Genomic DNA, 26,281 nt, shown 5'->3' with positions numbered 1-26,281 from the left:
TAGGCAGACAAACACATATGCAAATGTGGGACAAGATCATGTTCAAATGAGATCAAGAAGGGCGTAGAAAAAAACCCTCAGAACTGAGGAAATATTTTCGTTAGAAAAAAATCTCGTCAGGAACTGAGGAGACTTTTTTCGAAAGAAAAAAATCTCGTCAGGAAATGAGGAGACTTTTTTTCGTTCCAAAAAAATCTCGTCAGGAACTGAGGAGACTTTTTTCGTTCCAAAAAAATCTCGTCAGGAACTGAGGAGACCTTTTTCGTTCCAAAAAAAATCTCGTCAGGAACTGAGGAGACTTTTTTCTATAGACGAGATTTTTTTTCTTCTTTTCTTTTCTTTTTCTATAGCTGAGGACTACTGAGGAGACTTTTTTCTATAGAAAAAATTGTCCAAAGCTACTGAGGAGACTGTTTTCTATTGAAAAAATTGTTCTCAGCTACTAAGGAGACTTTTTTCTATTGAAAAAATTGTCCTCAGCTGCTGAAGAGACTTTTTTCGTTAGAAAAAAATGTCCTCAGCTGCTGAGGAGACTTTTCTCGTTAGCAAAAAATGTCCTCAGCTGCTGAGGAGACTTTTTTCTTTAGAAAAAAATTGTTCTCAGCTGCTGAAGAGACTTTTTTCGTTAGAAAAAAATTGTTCTCAGCTGCTGAGGAGACTTTTTTCGTTAGAAAAAAAATGTCCTCAGCTGCTGAGGAGACTTTTTTCGTTAGAAAAAAAATGTCCTCGGCAGTTGAGGAGACTTTTTCGTTAGAAAAAAATTGTCCTCATCTGCTGAGGAGAATTTTTTCGTTAGAAAAAAATTATCCTCAGCTGCTGAGGAGACTTTTTTCGTTAGAAAAAATTGTCCTCAGCTGCTGAGGAGACTTTTTTCGTTAGAAAAAAATGTCCTCAGCTGCTGAGGAGACTTTTTTCGTTAGAAAAAAAAATGTCCTCAGCTGCTGAGGAGACTTTTTTCGTTAGAAAAAAAATGTCCTCGGCTGTTGAGGAGACTTTTTCGTTAGAAAAAAATTGTCCTCATCTGCTGAGGAGAATTTTTTCGTTAGAAAAAAATTATCCTCAGCTGCTGAGGAGACTTTTTTCGTTAGAAAAAATTGTCTGCTGCTGAGCAGACTTTTTTCTTTAAAAAAACAAATTGTCCTCGGCTATTGAAGAGACTTTTGCACATTTTTTTTTTTTTTTTTTTTGATTGAAGTAAGTTTTTTCTATAGAAAAAAATTGATAAAAACTTTTTTGTTTATAAATAGTTGTTGTCAATTTTTGATAAAAAAATATTTTAAAAAAAAAAAACATTTTCTTCTTATGACTTTTATATAAAAATAAAAATTACAACAAATTGAAAATTAATAAAAACTCTGTATTTAATTACAAAATCAATCTCATACCGGGCATTTGAGGGCTCTGCGCCAATTGGGTCTCATCGTGTGACGAACGACGACGCAAACGCATTTCCTCTCTTGTGAGGGCGGCCACTGCCGAACCTTGGGCTGCTGCCACAGCTGCAGCTGCGGCTCGCGATTGGGCTTGATGTTGTAGCAGAGCAGCAGCTGCTGCGGAGCCTGGCCCCTGTCCAGTATTGTGCACCACATTGCCTGGTATATTACCCAATAGCTGTTGACGTATGTGTTCCCTAAACTCCGAACTTAAAGGCATGGGCCCGCCAGCTGATCCTCCGGAGCCAGCTGGTGCTGCCCCTGGAACTGCTGGTGCGGGTGCCTGACTGACCGGTAATGGTCCCGGAACTGGTGGTTTATTGAAATCATTCGTGTTCGTAGTTGGAACATGAGAACGATGACGACTGTATTGCAATTCCAGGGGTAAATTACGATCCAACGAACGCATGTGATGTTCAATGGTGGAACGCATGGCCTGCTGTTGGCTCTGCTCCAGTTGGCTAAGATTATTGGTGGAGGAATTTTGTAGTTGCTGAGCTCTTAGCTGTTTGATTTCTTCTATGGATTGTCGAGCTGCAGCGGCTGCATTTTGAACAGTGTTCTCATCGAGTGACAGGTTCCGCTCATAGGCAGCAGCGCGAATATTCACAGCAGAGACATGGCGATTGCCGGAACTGAGGGCGGCCTTAAATTGCATATCAAAGTTATTTTGTGCTTCAAAGGAACGTAAATTCATCTGCTCTTGCATGGCCCGCTCCATGTTGCGCAGACCGCTTTCAATGCCGCGCAAAGCATCTTCGGACCCAAAATCTTCTGTGGGTGATATGCGTGAAGAGGAAGAGGCCGACGAAGAGGCCGTGGAGGATTTCTTGACATCACTGGCCCGTGTGGGGGCTGGCGAGGGAACATTTTTGTCCAGCGGCATATCAAAAGGATTCGATGATCGCTTGGGTTCTGGTTTCTCAGGTGGCACCGGGGGTTTATCCTTGAACTTGGCCATCGACAAAGGGGAGTTTTGTGCGCTATTTTGTGCTGAACTTTGAGCAGATGCTGGCTTGCGTGGCAATGGTGGTGGCTGCCTTCCGGGTGGTGGTAAATTAAAGCCATCCGGTAGACTCTTCAGACTGTGGCGCTTGGGTGGTATTTCAGGTGGTGTCGAACGATCTGAAGAACGGGCCGGTATTGCAGGAACTGGTTTGTTATGTTGCGGCGGTAGGGGCGGGGGTTGTGACCCGGCTGGTTTTGGTGGCAAATGCAAAGGAGGTTTCACTCCCACACCCATAGGTGGAGGATGTTCCTCCTGGGAAGATTGTTTGCGTAGAATTTGCTGAGCCCTAATGGCAGCCTGAGCAGCTAATTCCGAACTGAGACGTGGTATTTCGGATGCCATTTTTGGCATATCACTATCATTGGTTTTGGCAGACATTATGTTGTTGTTTTTTTGAATAGATATGTTGAGTTTAGTTTCGAACACAAATCGATTTGTTGTGGTTCTCAGAACACTTGTTGTAAAGTGTGCGTTGATGTTGTCGTGAAATATTTGTTGATTTTTGGGATATGTTATTTGATATTTGCTGTTTTGTTGGATATGGATATGTTTACTGACACGGTTTGGTTTTCAAAAATATTTGAGTTTTGACATTATTTTGCTATTCCTAACTATTTTAAGGTAGACACAGGGGATATTGTTATTTCATACATTTGTTGCATATTTTTAGGAGAGTTGGAATTTTTGTTTCTTTATTAGACACTTGACTAAAATTATAAATATTTTAAAATTTTTAATGGTTTACACAATATATAATAACCTTATTTTTGTTCACATATTTTATTGCATATTTTCAGGTGGAATCATTTATGTTGTATATTTCTAGGTAAATAATTATTTTATGACATCATTTACGATTTTCATGGCATATTTCACAGAATCTTAGTTTAATGACATACTTTCAGGCGACTAACAAAAAATTATATGTTTCGATGCTCCCCACGATTATTTGTAGATATTCACAGCAAAAATAATTTTGGGACCTAATGGTGTATTTTGAAACTGAAATTCTCTTTCTTCAATCTGTCATCGACAAGAGAAAATTTTTTCTATGGAAAAATCTGTCCTCAGTTCCTGAGCAAATTCTTTTTTATAGAAAAATTGTCCTCAGATCCTGTCCTCGGATTCTGAGCAAATTTTTTTCTATAGAAAAAAGTGTCCTCAGTTCCTGCGCAAATTTTTTCTATAGAAAAAAGTGTCCTCAGTCACTGAGCAAATTTTTTTCTATAGAAAAAAGTGTCCTCAGTCACTGAGCAAACTTTTTTCTATAGAAAAAAGTGTCCTCAGTCACTGAGCAAATTTTTTTCTATAGAAAAAAGTGTCCTCAGTCACTGAGCAAATTTTTTTCTATAGAAAAAACTGTCTTCAGTTCCTGAGCAAATTTTTTTTCTATAGAAAAAAACTCTCCTCAGATCCTGAAACATTTCTTTGTATAGAAATAACTCTCCTCAGTTCCTGAGCAAATTTTTTTCTATAGAAAAAACTGTCCTCAGTTCCTGAGCAAATTTTTTTCTATAGAAAAAACTGTCCTCAGTTCCTGAGCAAATTTTTTTCTATAGAAAAAACTGTCCTCAGTTCCTGAGCAAATTTTTTTCTATAGAAAAAACTGTCCTCAGTTCCTGAGCAAATTTTTTTCTATAGAAAAAACTGTCCTCAGTTCCTGAGCAAATTTTTTTCTATAGAAAAAACTGTCCTCAGTTCCTGAGCAAATTTTTTTCTATAGAAAAAACTGTCCTCAGTTCCCGAGCAAATTTTTTTCTATAGAAAAAACTGTCCTCAGTTCCTGAGCAAATTTTTTTCTATAGAAAAAACTGTCCTCAGTTCCTGAGCAAATTTTTTTCTATAGAAAAAACTGTCCTCAGTTCCTGAGCAAATTTTTTTCTATAGAAAAAACTGTCCTCAGTTCCTGAGCAAATTTTTTTCTATAGAAAAAACTTCCCTCAGTTCCTGAGTAAATTTTTTTCTATGGAAAAAACTCTCCTAAGTTCCTGAGTAAATTTTTTTCTATAGAAAAAAACTGTTCTCAGTTCCTGAGCAAATTTTTTTCTATAGAAAAAAACTGTCCTCAGCTCCTGAGCAAATTTTTTTCTATAGAAAAAAAACTGTCCTCAGTTCCTGAGCAAATTTTTTTCTATAGAAAAAAAACTGTCCTCAGTTCCTGAGCAAATTTTTTTCTATTGAAAAAACTGTCCTCAGTTCCTGAGCAAATTTTTTTTCTATTGAAAAATCTGTCCTCAATCACTGAGCAATTTTTTTTTCTATTGAAAAAACTGTCCTCAGTCCCTGAGCAATTTTTGAAATAGACAAAAAAACTGTTCTCAGTTTCCGAGTAATTTTTTTATAGGAAAAACTTTTTTTCTATAGAAAAAAACTGTCCTTAGGTCGTGAGAAAATTTTTTTTCTATAGAAAAAACTGTCCTCAGGTCGTGAGCAAATTTTTTTCTATAGAAAAAACTGTCTCAGATCCTGAACAAATTTTTTTTCTACAGAAAAGTCGGCCTCAGTTCCTGAGTAAACGTTTTTCTATGAGAAAATAGTCTTCCTCAATTTTTGAGCAAATTTTTTCCTTTTTCCCTCGTAATTTAATATTAATTGCATATTTCTAGGCGCTGATCATTTTCAATTTTACATTTAGATGATTACAAAAAAATATTGTTCTTCTGTTGAGCGACTTGTAATCTTCTAAAATGTACGCATTGGCATTGTATCACTACCACGATTTTCTTTTGCAATATTTTGGCTTTTACCCAAGTAATTCTCTGTGAATCCTTTTGTGTACAGGTGTTACCACTTGGGGAAATTATTTTGCAATTTTCTTTGAAAGTGTAAAGAAAAAAAATACAATCAAACAATGTAAACGAACTTAAAAACCAATGGCTTCAAACTAAAAAAGTACGAATGAAAATTATTTCTTGTAAAATTCAAAATGAAATCTTTATGTTTTCCCTTAAAATACGCCAGATTTACTTTAACTAAAACGACTTTATTCAATTTCATTTAGCCATAACACCCATTGAGATATACTCCAATAAAAACGAGATTTTTCAAATTAATTACTTTTCGTTTCTATGTAGCTAAAATGTGTGCTGTATTTTTAAGTTACAACACAAGAAAAATTTTATGTTTATGTGTCATTTTTATTGTCTACTTTTAGGATAGATATTTTGTAATTTTCTGCTAGATGTTTGTCTATGGGAAACAAAAGCCTTAACATTTCTATGCCTCTAAAGATTAAAAACAGTAATAAAACCACAAAAGGAAGACTTTAGCTGAAGTATCAACACAAATTGAAGGCAATGTAAGCCTAGAAATATGCTACAAAGTAGGGATTTGATTGCAAAATTTATAAAATTAATAAACGCGGGATTTGGATAGATAGATAAAAGATCATTTTTTAAATGTTTAGAAAACGATCTTGAGTGAAGGGGGTGACATGGAGCTTTAATTGAGTATGCGACTCTTAAAATTTGTATTATAAAGGTAAGCTATGCATTAGCGTGATTATGGGCCTATCTAGATTTTAAAACTCAGGTGATTTCCTCTGCAAGGTAGCTAGTTATGAAAATATGGTTTTTAGACTAGAACAACGCATCAGTAAAGAAGTTTACTTTTATGGCAAAGTAAAAATGCCGTAAACATAATTCTGGTCTGACTTCTATGGATGGAAAGAAAAAAAAAACAGTCGTCGAGTCGGCTCAGATATTTTCTCAGACGATTTACTTTTATTGCAAAGTAAAAAAACCGTAAAAAATTCTGTTCTGACTTCTATGGATGGAAAGGCAAAAATTAGTCGTCAAGTCGACTCAGATATTTTCTCAGATGATCCTCAGCCTTATACCAAATTTTAAGCCGAAAAAGCTGCATGGGCCGGCAAGCAACTTTTATATATCTAAAACTCAATATTGTCATATAGGGAACTAATAAGTAATGTAAACAGAGGGGAATTGATAAATAAGATCCCTCTTGTAGACTCTTCTCAGAAACAGCACGTAAAAACGAGGTGTTGAGTCCTTATTTAAGGTCATATAGGGTGAGATAAAAAACTGCAAAAATGTCAAACGCCATAATTTGTACAATTTTTTTTTTTTTTTTAAATTTTCTTGAGTGAAAGCCAAAAATGTCGAAAATAGCATCAAATTTTAGAATAATTTTAGATTTGCTCGAATTGGTCACCTTTGGCACGAATTACGGCCAATTAAACCGTCACACGATGCCCGAATGTTGCTCTGCGGTATTTTGGCCCATTTCCGGCGGGGCGCTTGCTTGAGGTGATCGACACTTTGGTATTTTTTAGTGCCAACCTTGCTTTGAAAAATACTCCAGGCACAATAGTCCAACGGATTGGTATCCGGAAATTTTGGTGCGCAGAAAATGAAGCGAGGAACCTAATTTTGTAATCATTCTTGGGTGGCGCGTGTTGAGTGCGATGGTGCTGAGTACTGTTGGTTTAATACTCCCTCCAGAATATTTTCGCGATAATATTCAGCATTTATTCTGATGCCACGGTCGATTAATACGAGCGGAGAGCGACCATCGGCCGTTATGGCGGCCCACACCATCACCATGGCCGGCGCTTGAGTTCGGGTGGCCAAATGAAGGCAAGTAAACACGATCATTTTGTTTGTTCGTTTACAAACTGCTGGACAACAAATATTTTCTCATCGGAGAAAACCAAATTCGGCAGTTCACTACTTTCGGCCAAGCGAAGCAACTCTTTTGCTCTTTTGAGTCTATTTCCTTTCTGTTGCGGTGTAATTTCTTGGACTTTTTGGAATTTCAATGGCTTTACCCCGAGCTCATTTTTCAATATTTGCCGAATGGAATATTGCGATATATTCAGCTCACGAGCCATTTTTCGGCCACTTTGACGCGGGTTTCGTTCAAGTCGCTTCTTTACTTTTCCAAACATTTCTGCTGATGTTGCTGGTTTCTTTTCCGTCCACTTCCTTGACGTCGGACTACGCTACCAGTGTCAGGGTAAAGAGCGATGGAATGAGACACAAAAGATTTATCCACATTTAAATGCTGGAGTGTTCTAACGATAGCCACTTGTTGTTTTCCTGCCAAATATGAAGAAATCACACTATCACGCTTGAATTCCATCACGAATAACTTTATTCCCGGAAAATTCTCACCAAAATGCTTTTGTACGCTTGTAAACAGTATAATGAGCTGTCACTGGAATAACTTTAACAGCTGTGGGACGAGTTGCTTAGAAATGACAGCAGTCTGAACTTGGTTGCGGTTTTTTCATTTCACCCTGTATAGTCCAAAAACCTAATATGAGTGCTTTACCTATACTTGAATCTTAATATTGATAAGATAATATTTTCTAAAAAAAGATTCCATCTGCTAAGAGTCTCTAAGGTCATAATACAACCCAAATTATTAGAAATAGTGGTAAACCCCTTAAGACACCGAAAATCTGCAGAATCCTTTAATTGCGACTAAGACTTAGACCTACACAGAAAACAAAGCAACGGCTTTTTCTATCTGATGGAATCCGAAAGATTCTCTAAGATAATAGCTGAATCATTCAATATGAAGAAAATCAGCATGTACTGAAATATAGAGGCTACACTTTAACGGTGATCGCTATTTTCCACATATAAAGTTATCAATTTTTGTGCAAAATATTGCCGCCCATTTTAACAGACGTACTACTATCCGTCTAAAAATTTAACAATAATCAAAAAAAAAAAAAAAAAAAATAGACGGGATTGGGTCTCAGAAAAAGGTATCTGGGCGTTACAAAGGAAATTATAAGCCTTTCCTAGTTGCTAATTTAGCCATCACATAAACAGAACACAGGTACCTAAAGATAACTTACAAAGAGGACAAACAATTTGAAGAACTTTTTTCCATAGAATTTCCAATAAAGGCAGTCTAAAATGTAATCCTTTGTACATTCCTCCTAAAAGTATATCCATCAAATCAATTCAATAAAGTAACACAATCTATAGACAAATGAAATTTTTGTTGCCTACCATGAGGCATAATAAAAAATCTTCAATTTTTTCCACCTTCATCAAAAGCTTAACAGACAAAAAGAAATTCCAAGAAACTCTCAGTTTACTTAAACTTTTTACATTATATTAAGACTGACACAAAACAATTTCGTAATGTTTATGTGACAGTTTTATGGCATGCTATTAGGCGGTAACAATTATTTGCCTCAGCCAAACTTCAATTTGTTACGTCGTAGAGCAGAAACAGACATGAGGCATGAAAAAAAAACAAAACAGAAAATCGAAAAACCTCAAACATTATTTGGTCTTTGCAACATAAAGGGGAATTAAAATGGCAATTAATGTCTTACTGCTCATAAAACGGGGCATACTTGTGGGCTGTGTTAATAAAGTTTTTTTTGTTTTGTTTGTTTTCTGTTGTGCGAAATAAAAAAAAATATTAATTAATATCAACACTTGTGTAGGTGACAAGCTATTTAATCAACACTTGACTTGATTTTTGTTTTTCCTCTTTTTGGTCTACAATTCGTTTGTTTGGCTGTTTTCGTAGTTTACTTTTAGGGGCTCGACAATAAATTGAACAAATGTCAAACTACCCACACCCACCCATACAGCACACACATACACACACACACTCTCTCCGACACATGTAGCCATCCAAGAGCACTTATCTTAACTTTGACACTGGGCGCCGTACATCTAATGCAAATAGAATGACCGAGAATGCTAACAAAAAAGGGAATACACAAAACTACAACAACATCAGCTGCAGCAGCAGCAACAACAACAACAACGAAAATCACATGGCAAAATTGTAAACATATTAAGTAAAGCGTTTACAATTAAACCGGCATTTACAGATGGTTGTTAAACAAATACAAAAGAACGAAAGGAAAAAAGAAAGAATGGAACAACGGAAAGGTAGTAAAAGCAGTAACACTGTGACAATGACAGAAATCACAAAACCGGAGAATGAAGAGGATATGGGAAAAAGGGGTAATAACGGTGTAGAGAGTTAAATAGAATGGCGAAACGAAAAAGAAATTGAAGAAACATGGTCTGAAATTCACCACACACACACAGAGATGTTGCTGGGGGCAGGGGTGAGTTTTGGGGTCAGAAGAGAACATGACAAGTAAATATGGGGAGTAAAGGAAGGCAAGAGAAAGCAAATACGAGAGGGAGACAGAATAGAGTTGAATGGAGTAAATTAGTAAATGAGAGACTATTAAAAAAGGAGAGAATAAATAAATGAGAGAAATAAATAAATAAATGAGAGAATAAATATCTGAGAGAATAAATAACTGAGAAAATAAATAACTGAGAAAATAAATAAACAAATGTTATGTTCTCTCGTGTCACTCTCTCTCTCTCTCTGTATCCAGCTCACTCTCATTTAACGTATCTATCTCTCCCTAGCAATATTTTCTTTTCATTCCCCCCAATCTCTTATGTTTCCATCGGCAAAAGCCGGCTTTGTTGAATTGCAAAGAAAATATTTTTCTACATCATTTAATGCATACATTTAGGGGCCTGCTACAAGTGTAGTCAAGCACAGCTTATAAGGGTGAGGAGGTACATATTCATATGTGAATGTATGTATGTGTGTGTGTTCACATGTATAAATTTATATATATTCATATAATGCCCATTTAACCCCTTTATTAACATGGCTCCTTGTTTTCTTTTATTTTTATTTTTTTTTTGTCTTTCCTGATTTTATAATTTAATATACTTTTCCGCCTTTGTGTGTGTGTGTGTGTGAGGATAGCTAGTTCAACAGATTTCTTTCATATAGTTTATTATGGCAAACCCCTTTGTGGAACACCAGAAACCTGAGAAAGGCTAAATAAAGACAAAGCAACAACAACAACAACAATTATAATAATAATAAAAGGAAAGAAACACCCTCAGCAACATACGTGAAGATTTTCACAAAATACAGCCTAAGTAATTCCTTTCGTTATCCCACCCCGCCTAAATTGATGCTATAAACATTTTGCATGCAAAATAAGTCCTCCAATTTGAATGGTGAGGATTGAAAATTATTAAGGAAATTAAAATAGATTGCCTGCAAAAATATGACATGGCCCAAAGGCGGCAGCATAGTTGTTGTTGTCGAAGGAACAACAACCTTTTGCCTCGCCTCAACATATGCAACAATTTTCCCCATTTTTTGGGCATAAAGTGGATGCTACAAAACAAAAACAAAACCCTTATGGAAATTGGCAGAAAATTTCATGTAATCAAGCGTGCCAAATTCATATTAATATGCAGGGAATGATGTTGTTGGAGGGGTGGGGTGGCGTTGTACGAAAAGTTATTTCTTTGGGAAAGTGAGCAATAATTTTTATAATCCATAAAAGGGAATTAATTGGAAGGTAAATTAGGAGGCAAAGAAAGGATGTTTGATGATGTGATGAAGGGAAAAGTTTAAGATGTTAATGCTTTAAGGATGAAAGAGGATCCAGTTGAATTTCTAATGTGACATTTTTGATAATAGGACGACTAATCGATCAAATTTTTTATAGCCTCCAGCATACATGGTATGGAGAATATATTAAGTTTTTTTTACATAACTTTAAGCAACACTCCTTATAATTAGGGAAATTATAGGCGAGGAGTATTCTGAAAGCAAAATTTCCCCCAAAACATAATTTTAGAAGGATAATGTCAGAGGCGAAAAATATTCTTCATCAAATTTCACTCTAAGTTTCCACAGAAAAGAAATCTCTTCATATCGAGCACTTGTTTCACATTTGCCACAAAAAAAAAAAAAAAAACTAATGCCAACATAGATTCTAGTTTTTATACCCTCAGTCTAATGGCTATATCAAAAAGTGTCTCGTCGAAATAACGATAACGAATGACCTAAAGTCATTTTCACCAAATCCGTTTCAGGACATTTGGAGTCGATCTAGCGATATCTGTATCGCTGCCTTTTGCGCACGATAACTCTCGAAGGGAGTATCTGATTTGATCCAAAGTTGTTACATCATAATATTATTATCAAGCTTAGATCGAGTTCGGAGATGGACAATATCGGTCCACTCCTTCTGGTACCTCACACGAAAAATGTGAACATTTTCAAAAAAAAAAAAAAAATAATAAATAAATAAATAAATAAAAATAATTTACTGCACAGAAAGAGAAAGGATAATCCGATTTTGATCCAACTTTGCAAATCCTAATTTTTACATCAGTGTTAGGTCAGGTGCAAAAAATGGACAATATCGGTCGGCACCATCAAATACCTCCCCCACAAAGGGTCAAAATTTTGAAATTCCATGGAGGTCATTAAACTCAAATTTAACATCCGATTCCATTCTGATTTCGCACATTTCAATACTTTCATAAACACAAAATGTGTTATAAAGATGGGAGAGATCGGACGATTCATTCTGGTGACTCTCCCACAAAGCGTCAAAGTTTCGAATAACAAAAAGGAACACAAAATCCGAAATAAGCATCAGGTTCTCTTCAAATTACACACACCACAATATTTTAATTAAGCCAAGGTCTGGTGTGAAATTGAGATATATCGGTCCACTCCCTCTAGTTCCTCCACCACAAAAGGTCAACATTTTGAATATCCATGAAGCGCATAAAACACGAAATTAACATCCGATTCCATTCAGATTTGATCCACCACAATATTTCCATCAACTCAAATCCCCCAATACAGATACCATCAGTAATTTAAATATACAATTTCAGAATTTTATCTCGATCCCTTCACCCAATGGCGAATATAGTACCATTCAGTACTTTTCACTGTACAATTTTTCGGAACTTTTTATACCCTCCACCATTGAATGGTTTGTAATACCTAGTTTGTCATTCCGTTGGTAACACCTCGAAATATACATTTTAGACCCCACAAAGTGTATATATTTTTGATCAGCATAAAATTATATGTCGATGTCCTCCGTCCGTCTATCCGTCTGTGGAAATCACTCTAGCTTCCGAACAAAATGATGTAGGTTGATAAAATTTTACTCAAATGTGTATTAAGGTTGCAGGACTTTTGGTATTGAAAATGGGTTATGCAAGTTCACGTCTTCGTATAGCTCCCATATAACGGAACCCCCCCCCCCCTCGATATTCGGTATTTTGATGATTTCAGCGACACTCTTCACCGAAATCGGTTCAAATTTGGTATTTGAAGTTCGTACTGGATACTACAACCTAGGAAAGAAAATTCTCTGTGCAGGTCCACGTCTTCACATAGCCCCCATACAACGGTACCTCCTCCTACTCATATTCGGTATTTTGATTATTTTAGCGACATTATTCTCCGGAATTGTTTCAAACTTGGTATTTGAAGTTCGTACTTGATATTACAGCCTATGACAGAAAATTGTCTGTGCAGGTCTACATCTTCGTATAGCCCCCATATAACGGTATCCCCCAATATTCGGTGTTTTGAAGATTTTAGCAACACTATTCATCGGAATTGTTTCAAATATGGTATTTGAAGTTTGTAATGGATACTACAGCCTATGACAGAAAATTGCCTGTGCAGGTCCACGTCTTCGCAGAGTCCCAATATAATGGTACCTCCCTATATTCGATATTTTGATGATTTTAGCTACATTTTTTTAACGATTCTTTTCAAGTTTCGCATTTGAATATTGTAATGGCTTATGACAAAATTTGCAGGCTCACGTCGTCGTATAGACCCTAATATAACGGCTACATTCGGATTTTTTAAGGTTTTAATAACATTTTTTCCGTTTTTTTTTTTTTTTTGAAAATTGCCAAATTCGCTCCAAATTGTGGAGGATATTCAAATATCAACCCGGCCGAACTTAGAGTTTTTTTACTTGTTATAACCTTAAAGTTCGAATGTCCAAAACCTCTTTGGTACCTCTGTTCTGTAGTCCATCAGTCTCTCATTCCAAATTTCAGAATTCTAGTTCATTTTGTTTGTCCAAGACAAAATACCAAGACTTTTTTGAAATAAACCTTTGAAAAAAAAATCAATGTCGGTTGATAATATAAAATTTAATCACTGCTATCCTCCCTTTGCTATAGGGATATTTGCTCCCTTTTACATATATTATAGGTACTGTAAAAGTTCGACATTTTGGCTACGCCAAGGTATATGTTCGATATGTTGTCCCCTTCTGCCCAGCATTCCACTTGATCACATTAAGTGGCCTCTCTGTCGAGATCAATGGGGAAATCTTCTCTGCCTCTCTTTTAGGAGTCACATTCGCTCAGCTGGGATTGTGGGGAAGAGCTTACGTTCTCTTCTGCGCTTTCTCCTAAAAATCACATTCAATCTGTTCGGATGCAGAGATGCACTTTCCAATGCTGCGCTATTGTGCTCATCTCGTTGTGATCACACGCAAAGGTAAGATCTCGTTTCTTTGGAACTCACACCCTTTACAAATAAACCATTTGAAAATACACATACACTAAACTACATATCCTTGTTTTTATTATCTTTACTTCTTGGTTTATTTGTCCCGATATCATGCCAACAGATACCAATTTGAATTTAGAAAATCTGTCTTACTAGCCCCTCAAACCCTTCCTTATTCCTCTTGAATCAACGTAGGCTTGGAAAAATTATTATCATCCCTCTCATTATAATTTTATATTTATTCCATGCTTTTTTCTCGTGATGAAAAGAAAAGAATTCTCCCTCAAATAATTTTCCAGAAGAAATTCGCTCAACTGCCATTAGTCCAACAAAACTAACATTTTTATGATAATTTCTAGTCTGAATCAAGTTTTCTCTAATTCCTGCTCTTTGCACACAGAGAAGAAAATAAAAAGATTTCACAAAGTTTTTTTTTTTTTCTATCCAACTTAAAGGTCACAACATGAATTCCTAAATGGCATTGTGATTCTAATTGGGATTTTCTAGTTAAATTTCCATAAAATGCAAATCAAAATTTATATACGAATGGATGTGTGTATGTGTGAAGATCTGGGAAATTTTTGCAACAATTGTTACACTTTATTCCGTCGAAAGAACACACACGGACTTACTAGAGAGCTAAAAATTCCAATAACTGAAAGTGTAGATTTGGAAAAACAGACGATGTGCTTTTACCGCCAAGCTTCACTCACACCCAGTACCTCCCCCCCGCCACCAACCCTCGTTAGCAAATAGAAATTCCTTTGTATGAATTTCGGAATTTTGATATTCATTTGCCAGGCCAAGAGAATCAGTCCCTGCAGCAGAAGAACACCAAGACAAATATGCAGGAGATAGCTGCAGCATCAGCAATATGCAAAAATGGCAGAGCTTTTTTTTTGGAAAGTCCAAGTATGGCAAATATTATGGACATGATGATTTTCATTGGTTCTTCTTTGCTCAGAATGAAATGCTTAGTGTTGTTTTGCCAGCTCATGGTCAGGTACAAAACTGTGTGACAAAGTTTTTCTTAATTCAGCCTAAAAGCATACAACACGTAACCGGTGGTATACACCTCTCCAGAGAATATGCATTATTATAGTGGAGGTAAGATTTTTTTTTCATTTTTGAAAACTTTGTACATTTCGAAATGTCTGTTTAACGATTGTCCTCCCTACGTGACCATGGACATGATAAGATAAAATTTCATGATGTCATTATGGAGAAATTGGCTAAAGCTTGTTTCGGATGAAATTTGTCTAATAACAATTCTTTTGGAATTATAATATGTCGGAAAGGCTTAAAATGGTAAGAGGAAGAAGAAAGGATTTGCGAATGGGACATGAAATGGACAAAAATGTGAGATATGAGTTTTCCATGGGAACTCTGTTTTTAATAAAAATTATCCTCAGTCAGATACTGAGGTCAGATTTTTTCTATGGAGGATTTTTTTCTATAGAGAAAAGTCTTCCTCAGTCCTCCGGCACTGAGGTCAGATTTTTTTCTATAGAAAAAAGTCTTCCTCAGTCCTCCGGCACTGAGGTCAGATTTTTTTTCTACAGAAAAAAAGTCTTCCTCAGTCCTCCGGCACTGAGGTCAGATTTTTTTTTCTATAGAAAAAAAGTCTTCCTCAGTCCTCCGGCACTGAGGTCAGATTTTTTTTCTATAGAAAAAAAGTCTTCCTCAGTCCTCCGGAACTGAGGTCAGATTTTTTTCTATAGAAAAAAGTCTTCATCAGTCCTCCGGCAATGAGGTCAGATTTTTTTCTATAGAAAAAAGTCTTCGTCAGTCCTCCGGAACTGAGGTCAGATTTTTTTCTATAGAAAAAAAGTCTTCGTCAGTCCTCCGGAACTGAGGTCAGATTTTTTTCTATAGAAAAAAGTCCTCCTCAGTTACAGACTGAGCTCAGATTTTTTTTATTGAAAGAAGTCCTCCTCAATCACAGACTGAGTTCAGTTTTTTTTTTTTTTTTTCTATGGTAAAAGTCTTCCTCAGCCACTCCGACATTGAGGTCAGATTTATTTTCTATAGAAAAATATACACCTCAGTCAATGACTGAGGTCAGATTCTTTCTATAGGTCAGACACTGAGGACAGAATAATAGAATAGAAAAAAGTCTTCCTTAGTCCTCCGGCACTGAGGTCAGATTTTTTTTCTATAGAAAAAAAGTCTTTCTCGGTCCGAAACTTAGGTCAGATTTTTTTTCTATAGAAAAAAGTCCTCCTCAGTTACAGACTGAGCTCAGATTTTTTTTATTGAAAGAAGTCCTCCTCAGTCACAGACTGAGCTCAGTTTTTTTTTTTTCTATGGTAAAAGTCTTCCTCAGCCACTCCGACATTGAGGTCAGATTTATTTTCTATAGAAAAATATACACCTCAGTCAATGACTGAGGTCAGATTCTTTCTATAGAAAAGGACTTCCTCGGTCAGAGGACTGAGGACTTCAGTCGATTACTGAGGACCGATTTTTTCTATAGAAAAATGTCTTCCTCAGTGAGTCATTGAGGAGAGATTTTCTGTAGAAAACTTTTTCTCAGTCCATCGCTGAGGTCAATTTTTTTTTGTATGGAAAAAATCTTCCTCATGTGCCACAGAGAAGAGTTATTTTCTTTAAAAAACCTCTTCTCCCTGACTGAGGACAGATTCTTTTCAACTAAATGTCTCAGCAATTCCTTTACCATCACCCACCCTTCCTTGTAACCTTTCCTTCGTCCATCTTTCAAAGAAATTGCTTCCGTGACAAAGCAAAACTTGTGTCAAGTTTCTTGTTGGCAGAGTAATATGGGTGGAAATGTAGCCAGCTTTATAAGCATTATTCTCTACCTCCCCTTCCCCTCCATTTTCCACAATTTTCCCATACCTCATTTGTTGCTAACTAGTTTAAGTTTCTGTCTCTGTTTGTGCAAACAAAGATCTCTAAGTTTTCAATGATTTCAACTTAATGTGGTTGCGCTTCCTCCAAACCATCCGACAACACAACAGCTGCATCCAAGGAGGAATTGCAGCAAAACAATAGAAAATATAAAAAGGGACTTTAGAAAATTGTTGTACACTTTCTGTGTACAGGTGTGGTTGTGGTTAAGGGAATGTGGGGGGGGGGGGGGGGGTGGTGGTAGGCCGTTGAAAGGCGAATCGCAATATTTTAAACGTTTATAATAATTTACTGATATCCCTTAATTTATGGCCTCGAATTTCGATGCCGTTGCAAAAAAATATGTTGAAATTTCCCAGGCGTATGAATAGCCTTGTTTTAATCTATTTAATTGGGAATTGAGTCTGAACGAGGCGGGTCGAAAAGGAAGTGATTTTATAGTGCAGTTTTAAAAACAAATGTGAATCCTCCACCCAAATATGACCACTGGCAGACTGGCAGGACCGTTGTTGGATTGAACAACCCAAACAAGGACCCAATTGCCAACTAGAACCTCGCACAAATTATTCTACTGAGTTGGGGAACATCAAAATTAGCCGCTTTCCTTTATTCCTGGCCACTTCAGATAAAACAAAAAGCAACTGACCACCAGTTTTTCTCTCGAACTCACCATCAATATTCATTTATGCTATCTCGTATCGTTGGAATATTATTTCCATATTTGATCATGATATTGATTTGGCCTGCAAAACAATAACAAATGTTAACTAAATTCTCCCCCAGTCTAAAAACATGTTTTTCTATGGCCCAGCCCCCCCTAAATGTATGCAATACTTATTGCTATAGTCGTCAGCATATTAATATGCTATAATAATAGATGAGCATACAAATTGGTCATATCTCTTGGGTATTTGGTCGTTCTAAGTCACTAATACCACCAAACGACCTACCAATATTGTTGAGCATCGCCCGGAACTAATAAAACATGCAAAAGGACAGTACACCCACACACACACACGCAGAGAACCTAACCTACAATTATTGTCTAGCAAACAAAAATATTTTGTTGATGTGCGGGGGAATGGGGAAATTGAATGGAATTTTAGTTTCAATCATGTAAAAAGCTATAATTGGAATGGAGGAGGCAATGGCCTGCAGAGCACAGATGTGGACAACCTTGAAGACTTCACAGACGAGGTCAGTGATTTCACCCATATAGACACACTAAAACATTTCTCTTTAGAAAAATCTCTCGTCAGTGACGGACTGAGGCGGACTTTTTCTATAGAAAACAAGCTCTTTTCTATAGAAAAGAATCCGTCTTCAGTGAAGGCTGAGGCAGACTTTTTTCTATAGAAAAAAATCCGACCTCAGTGAAGGCTGAGGCAGACTTATTTCTATAGAAAAAAATCCGACCTCAGTGAAGGCTGAAGCAGACTTTTTTCTATAGAAACAAAATCCAACCTCAGTGACGGACTGAGGAAGACTTTTTTCTATAGAAAAAAATCCGACCTCAGTGAAGGCTGAGGAAGACTTTTTTTATATAGAAAAAATCTGACCTCAGTGACCGACTGAGGAAGACTTTTTTCTATAGAAAAAAATCCAACCTCAGTGAAGGCTGAGGAAGACTTTTTTCTATAGAAAAAAATCCGACCTCAGTTGCGAATGAGGAAGAATTTTTTCTATAGAAGAAAATCCGACCTCAGTTCCGGCTGAGGCAGACTTTTTTCTATAGAAAAAAAACCGACCTCAGTTGCGAATGAGGAAGAATTTTTTTCTACAGAAAAAGGAAGAAGACTTCTTGTATAGAAGACCTTCAGGGGAACTTCGATCCTCCAGGAGGATTTCTATGTCCAAGAGGACTTCTATGTATAGACGACCCCCAAGAGGACTGCTATGTATAGTAGACCTCCAGGAGGAAGAATAAACAAGAATTTTTTTCTACAGAAAAAGGAAGAAGACTTCTTGTATAGAAGATCTCCAGGAGGATTTCTATGTATAGCAGACCTCCAAGAGGACTTCTACGTATATGTTACCTCTAAGAGGACTTCTAATTATAGAATACTTCTATGAGGTCTTCTATGTTTAGAAGACTTCCAGAAAGACACCTATGCATGGAAGACATCCAGAAAGACTCCTATGTATAGAAGACCTCCAGGTGATCTTCTATGTGTAGAGGACTTCTAGGAGGACTTCTATGCATATAGGACATCCAGGAGGTCTTCTATGTGTAGAGGACGTCCAGGAGGACTTCTATGTATGGAAGACCACCAGGAGAACTTTTGTGTATAAAATACCTCGAGAAGAAGAATAAACCCTCAGAAACTCCTTCAATCATAGAATACCTACCACATGCCTGCTACGAAAAGAACACCTACAGGATATATTTGTCCATCTATTGATAGCTGTGTTGAAATGCGAACCAGAAAATATGGATATCCCCTTTGCACGCCTCAATTTCCGAGACACTAGATTCTCTTATTATCATGTCCGGCATGCCATTTATTTTTTTTTCTGCTTCTATGCCTAAAAATATGCAATGCCATCAGATGTGTACTGATGATAATGATGATGATGCTGTCGTCGGACGGAGAATGAAAGTAGAAATGGAATTGAGCAAAGAAAAAAAAAAAATAAACGAGAAAAACAAATTATGTAAGTTGTTTGTAAGTTTATTATAATAAATGGTCACTCCATCCATTGAGAAGGCTGGGCGGGCAGTGATGATTGCCAAATGGGAAAATTGGAAACACAGATAAGTCACGTGGTGGGCTATGTGGAAAGTAATGAAGGTTATGACATTGATTTCCTTACACACAATTTAAAATAATAAAGAGAAGGAAAAATTGATTTGAGAAATGGGGGGGGGGGAGGCGTGGGAGAAAATCCCAACAACTTTTTTTTTGTTGGCAATACTCATCAGTTGGGATCCTTCAATTTTCTTTGGGTTTTTTTTTATTTTATTTTCCCCCCAGAAAATTTATCATCAATCTTTTCCGTTGCAAAAAAAAAAAAAAAGATAAAAAATAATGAAAAACAATTTCGCAACCCCTAAAAGTATGCAAAGTTAATATTTGACTTTAGTTAAACCTTTTGTGGAAAAGAAAGTTTTGTTCTGAGTGTTTCAGGGAGCTCATCATCATTTCGTTGATTTTCTGTTAAATAAAAATCTCGGTTTCGTTTCGTTTTGTTTGCCTCTGCTACTCTTTATGAAGAATGAATTGGAAAATAAACTCTAGAATTTTTGCCATTTCATTACCTCTGTTTTGTTTTTTTTTTTTTTTTGTTGGTGTAAACAAAGTTTCAATTTGAAATGTTTTTATCCTCAATGGGGAAAGTTATATTAATACCAAACTCACACACACAGCCATATGTATTTACAAATATGTGTGTGTGTGGATATGGCCACTAATACCGGCAACGATCAGACCACAAAAAACAACATCATTTACTTCCGTAGATTTCCAGTTTTTTTTTTTTTTTTTTGGTTAAACAGTTGGTTGCCCTACCAGCTGATGAATGCAAATAGTCAGACCTTTGAGAGCATTTTAGCCCAGAGGCAACACCACCAAAAACAAGACAAAAAAAAATACAAAGAACGCCATAAAAATTGTTTAACTTTAACCTTGACTAGAGGAAATGAAGGGGAGAAAATGTGGAACAAGAAGAAGAAATCTAGAGTGAGACGACCAAAAAAAAACAAAACCTGACATATCCAACTGAGTCACAAAACCAAACAACCAGCCCACCAACTAACCAACCAACAGTTATCAAGTGATGATGCTAAGTGTCCCTAAAACTAGGCCTTACAAATGTAAGCCTTAAAGTAGGCTATACTTATATAACAGAGAGAGAGAGATGAAAAAAAAAAAAACAAACCAGCAAAAACATCATTGTTTGTCGTTGACAATTTGAAGGACATCAACTTAAATGTAATGAGATTTTTATAATTATTATTTTTTTTCTGGTTTCTTTGGCATTTAATTTTAATAATGGATTTGTAGTTGGAAAACAAGATATTGTTTGGGGGGGGGGGAGTTTCTGGGGGTGGATTTGGAACGCACTTACAATTTTTTTTCAATTTATGTTGATAATTAAAAAGTAATTAAATGGTCACCATTTTCTAAACATTTTTAAGCGATAAACTCTTAAACAACAATTATGCCTTCGCCTTGTAGATATTTTAAGGGATATAGAAATGGAGAGATTATTTATGAAGCCCATCCCATGGTACAATGATTTTTCCCACAGCTTGGCCTGTTTTTATACCCTACACCACAAGGTGGTCAGGGTATTATGTCTTTGTGCATTTGTCTGTAACAGGCAGAAGAAAACGAGATAGACCCATAGTTCCTTTTGATGATCTGCATAGAATCACATTCTGAGTCGATTTATGCATGTCCGTACGTCCGTCCGTCTGTCCATGTATTTTTGTAAACAAAGTACAGGTCGCATTTATCACCCGATCCAAATGAAATTTTGCACAGATCATTTGTTTGGCCCCAGGACAAACCCTATTGAAATTGGAGTTGATCGGTCAATATTTAGATATAGCTCCCATATATATCTTCGTCCGATTTGCCTTTTATTGTGCACCAAAGGTGTAATATCAGCCCGCATTGTATGGAATTTTGCATATACACCCAAATTAGGCCTGAAAATATGTATGCCAAATTTGATCGAAATCGGTTCAGATATAGCTATAGCTCCCATATATATATTGTTTATCCGATTTGTTATTTTTGTCCATCGCCGCCGTAATATGCACTCTGCATACAACAATATTTGGGGAAATATATCAAATACAGCTCAGAAATACATTTGCTAAATTTTATCGAGATCGGTTCAGATTTGGATATAGCTCCCATATATAACTTCGTCCGATTTGCCTTTTATTGTGCACCAAACGTCTAATATTTGTCCAAATAGGATGGAATTTGGCACTTACGACCGAATTGAGTCTAGAAGCTAGTATGCCAAATTTGGTGAAGATCGGTTCAGATATAGCTAGAGATCCCATATATACTGTTCGTCCAATTTGTAATATTTGCTACCCACAGCCGTAATATGCACTCCGTAACAACGATATTCAGGGAAATATATCAAATACAGCTCAGAAATATATTTGCCAAACTTTATCGAGATCGGTTCAGATTTGGATATAGCTCCCATATATATCTCTATCTGATTTCAAATTAATTGTGCACCAAATGGGCAATACAGGTCCGAATTTAAAAGATACAAATGCTTCGGCATATTTAGTCTTATGACCTTTAAATGATAATTATAATCATAGCCACAAAAACTTTTAATTGTTATGTGGAGCTCTACTAAATTAGCAAAGTGGCGTAGGGTATCATAAAGTCAGCCCCGCCCGACTTTAAGACTTTCTTTACTGGTTTTTCTATTGTCTACATGAGGTGAATTCTGTGATAATGGGTAAGCCAAACACCTTGCAGAAACAAGAGAAAATTTAAAAATCGGTCAAGTGATTCCTGAAGAATTTAAGGTCAAGATCCAACTTTCGATTTTTATACCCTCGACTGTGATATCCTATTAATTTGGTACTTCATCTATGGCTCCTCAAAGTAATAATTCTTAAAATCCCACATGAATGTATTCTTGATCATCAAGGTAATCTAAGCTAATTTTCAATGTCCGTCCACCCCTAACTTTTTTCTCTCTGTCCGTGTATGGAAATTTCCCACATAAATTTTCCCATGAATACAGGGTGAGATAAAAAACTGCAACAAAGTCAAACGTCATAATTTTTAGTTTTTTTTTTCAAATGTTATTGAATGAAATCAAAAAATGTCGGAAATGGCAAATTCGAGGAAATAGAAAGCGAGGAACCTCATTTTGTAACCATTCTTGGGTGGCACGTGCTGAGTCCTGTTGGAATGTCCAAAGTCTGCGGCCAAAATATTTGCCTGCCCAAGGCTTTAATAAACCCTCCAGAATATTTTCCCAAACATGTATTTTTTGATCAATAAACTTGGGATCTTTGAAGTGGAATTCAGGTTTTGGTATGTCTGTGCCATACTTGTACAGTGAAATGAAACTGCGAACATTTCCGCCAAATAATAAACCCTCATAAAACCACGCTTAAAAAGAGATCTTAATAAAGTCTGGATGTTAATGAGAATAGAATCTAATATCCCTCTTCGATTGTCAATTCTAGTCTCTATTAGGCTCGACTGGAGCAATGTGAAATAATGAGAAAAGAATACAGCCGCTTTGCTTGGGTGTAATTTCTATTCTCTATCCGGCTCGAAGGACCAATGTAAAAGAGAATATAATTGACAATCAAAGAGAGAGATTGGATTCTATTCTCATTTAAATTGGTCAGGTGGCAATTGTCCGCTGAAAATAAAGCGATGAAGCTCATTTTGTAACCATTCTTGGGTGGCGGGTATTTCGGCATTTATTCTGATGCCACGTTCGTTTAATACGAGCCCGCTGTAACTTATATAGGTTTTTCAAAGTTTTTTTTTTTTTTTTTTTTCTTTAAAAAATAAATGAATGAATAAATATGTGTAAATTTCTTAGTACGGAATCCACATAACAAGTTTTCTTCCGATTAAAAGTATTTTCAAGGTTTCGGGTGCATTTTCAAAACAAAATAGACGTTGCTGGTTCTCAGAGGATACACATTTTTAACACAGACCAACGGTTCCTCATAATTTTCGGTATGTTAGAAGTTCCTGAAATTGAAATTTTCTTTGAGGAAAATTTTCAATATCGGACTATGTCTCATTATAAGTTCCATAGAGAGGGGATGTTTGGAAGGCCTCAACCAAATTCGCCACCGGACACTAAACACACCTCAAAAATTTGTCAATGCAGTTACAAGCTTTGGAATGACCCAGATAACGTCAGAGCCTAGATATTGGTGATCCAACGATCCGATATTGCGTAGGTTGCAAATTCGTAAGACATGATATTGGTATTTTTAAAAATTTTTCATATGATGACAAAAAGTTTCAGGGTTTCTAATTTTACTTTCAAATTTGGATAAGGCCTTGTTATACTCTCCAGTGTAGTTCGAAGGGTATATTAAGTTTGTCATTCCGTTTGTAACACCTCAAAATATACATTTTAGACCCCACAAGGTATATATTCTTGATCAGCATAAATTTCTATGTCTATTTGGCGATGTCCGACTGTCTATCCCTCTCTGGAAATCACTCTAGCTTCCGAACGAGATCATTAAGCTCGTCTCGAAAAAGAGAAAACAAACATGAAATTAAGTAGGTTGATACAATTTTACTCAAATGTGTATTATGTCTGCTGGACTTTTGGTATTGAAAATGGGTCATGTAGCTCCATGTTTTGGTATAGCCCCCATATACTGGTACCTCCCTTTTTCGGTATTTTTGTGATTTAAGCGACATTGTTCACCGGAAATGTTTCAAATTTGGTATTTGAAGTTCGTAATGGATATTACAGCCTATGATACAAAATTGTCTGTGCAGGTCTATGTCTTCGTATAGTCCCCTTATATAAGGATACCTCCCGGTATTCGGTATTTTTATGGTTTTAGCGACATTACTCACACATTTTGCGATTTCTTTATAATTGGCTGGAAAACCACAGGTGACAATCGTTAGAGCACTCCAGCATTTAAATGTGAATAAATCTTTTGTGTCTCGTTCCATCGCTCTTTACCGTGTTACTGGTAGCGCATTCCGACGTCAAGGAAGTGGACGGAAGAAAACAGTAAGATCAGCAGAAATGTTTCGAAAAATAAAGAAGCGAATTGATCGAAAACCAGCGCCGCAGTTGCCGAAAAATGGCTCGTGAGCTGAACATATAGCAATATTCCATTCGGCAAATATTGAAAAATGAGCTCGTCAGGCATTTGAAGCCATTGAAATTCCAAAAAGTGCAAAAACTTACACCGCAACAGAAAGAAAATAGACTCCAACGAGCTAAAGAGTTTTTCGCTTGGCCGAAAGTGGTGAACTGTCGAATTTGATTTTCTCCGATGAGAAAAAACTCGTTGTCCAGTAGTTTGTAAAAAAAAAAAATGATCGTGTTTACTTGCCAAAGAGGTCAGCTGAAAATGTGCATCTTCGGTGGACGCCAGAAATTTCTGACTCTCCGCTCGTATTAATCGACCGCGGTTTCAGAATAAATGTCGAATATTATCGCGAAAATATTGTGGAGGGTGTATTAAGGCCTTTGGCATGCAAACATTGTGGCCGCAGACCTTGGACATGCGAACAGAACCATCGCACTCAGCATGCGTCACTCGAAAATGGGGTTCCTCGCTTCATTTCCAGCGTACAATGGCGACCAAAATCTCCGGATACTAATCCGTTGGTCTATTGTGTCTGGAGTATTTTGGAAAGCAAGATTGGCACTAAAAAGTACCAAAGTTTCGAACACCTAAAGCAAGCGCTTCGCCGGGAATGGGCCAAAATACCGCAGAGCAACATTCGGGCAGCGCGTGATTGTTTCATTGGCTTTTTGAAGGCCATAATTCGTGTCAAAGGTGACCGATTCGAACAAATCTAAACTTATTCTAAAATTTGGTGCTATTTCCGACATTAAAAAAAAATAAATTGAAAAGTTGGCGTTTGTCTTTGTTGCAGTGTTTTTTTTTTTATTTTACCCTGTATATGAGAGCTACATCGAAATCATAGCCGATCTCAATAAAGTTTAGCTTATAGACGGAACTCGGTTGGTCCAGGTCATTTGACTTGATATTAGCCATTATTTGCATTATTAAACCGAAATCGGTTGAAGATATATATGGGAGCTATATCCAAATCTGAACCGATCTTGACATATTTGAAACACTTAATTCGGAGCTGTAACCAAATATCATTGTTGTCGAATGCATACTACGAATGTGAGGGACTTAAACACTAAATCGGAAGAAACATTAATATGGGAGCTATAGCTATATCTACACGGATTTTCATCAAAATTAATGTACTTGCTTCTAGACTGAATTCGGTGTGATGTTCTAAAATTTAGGTCATTTGGACTGATATTGGCCATTTGGTGCACAATTAACCCGAAATCGGTTGATGATATATGTGGGAGCTATATCTTAATCTGATCCGATTATCACCAATTTCAATAGGGTTCGTCCTTGGACTAAACAAATGTTGTTTGGAAAATTTCATCTCAATCGGATACTAAATGCGACATGAATTTTGTTCACTGGAATACATGGCCGGACGGACAGACGGACTGACATGCATAAATCGACTCAGAAAGTTAGTCTATGAAGATGCTCAGATGAGACGCCTATCTCGCTTTCTTCTCCATGTTACAAACAAACGCACAAAGACATAACACCTTTACCACTGTGTGGTGTAGGGTATAAAAATGCCAACCGAAAAAGTAATCGGTTTTGTTAAAAAAAAATAATTGTTTAACGTCACTTTCAGATTATCAATACAAAATAATTCAAAACTTGTTTTTCCATGAAAATTGACAAAAAAATCGATATGAAAATAGCGATATGATATTATGATTGACATCATCCCGATACGAGGTTATGGGCCAAAACTGAAAATATCGAAAATTGTCGAATAATCTTAGAAATTAATCTTAGAAATTTGTTTTATTAACACTACAAAAATAGTTCTCCATAAGTATTCTTATGTCAAAA

The 26,281-nt window shown here is 36.4% G+C and overlaps 1 protein-coding gene across 9 annotated transcripts in view; it reads right to left on the bottom strand.

The window, feature by feature from the left end:
* The window catches only part of LOC101893112 (dystrophin, isoforms A/C/F/G/H), a 752,562-nt gene that overhangs the window by 516,853 nt on the left and 209,428 nt on the right, over positions 1-26,281 (bottom strand). The gene's annotated exons all lie outside the window — the stretch shown is intronic.

The sequence above is a fragment of the Musca domestica genome, unplaced genomic scaffold (assembly GCF_030504385.1).
Source record: "Musca domestica strain aabys unplaced genomic scaffold, Musca_domestica.polishedcontigs.V.1.1 24, whole genome shotgun sequence".
Classification (NCBI taxonomy): Eukaryota; Metazoa; Arthropoda; class Insecta; order Diptera; family Muscidae; genus Musca; species Musca domestica.
This window is presented reverse-complemented; position numbering and strand designations above follow the sequence as displayed.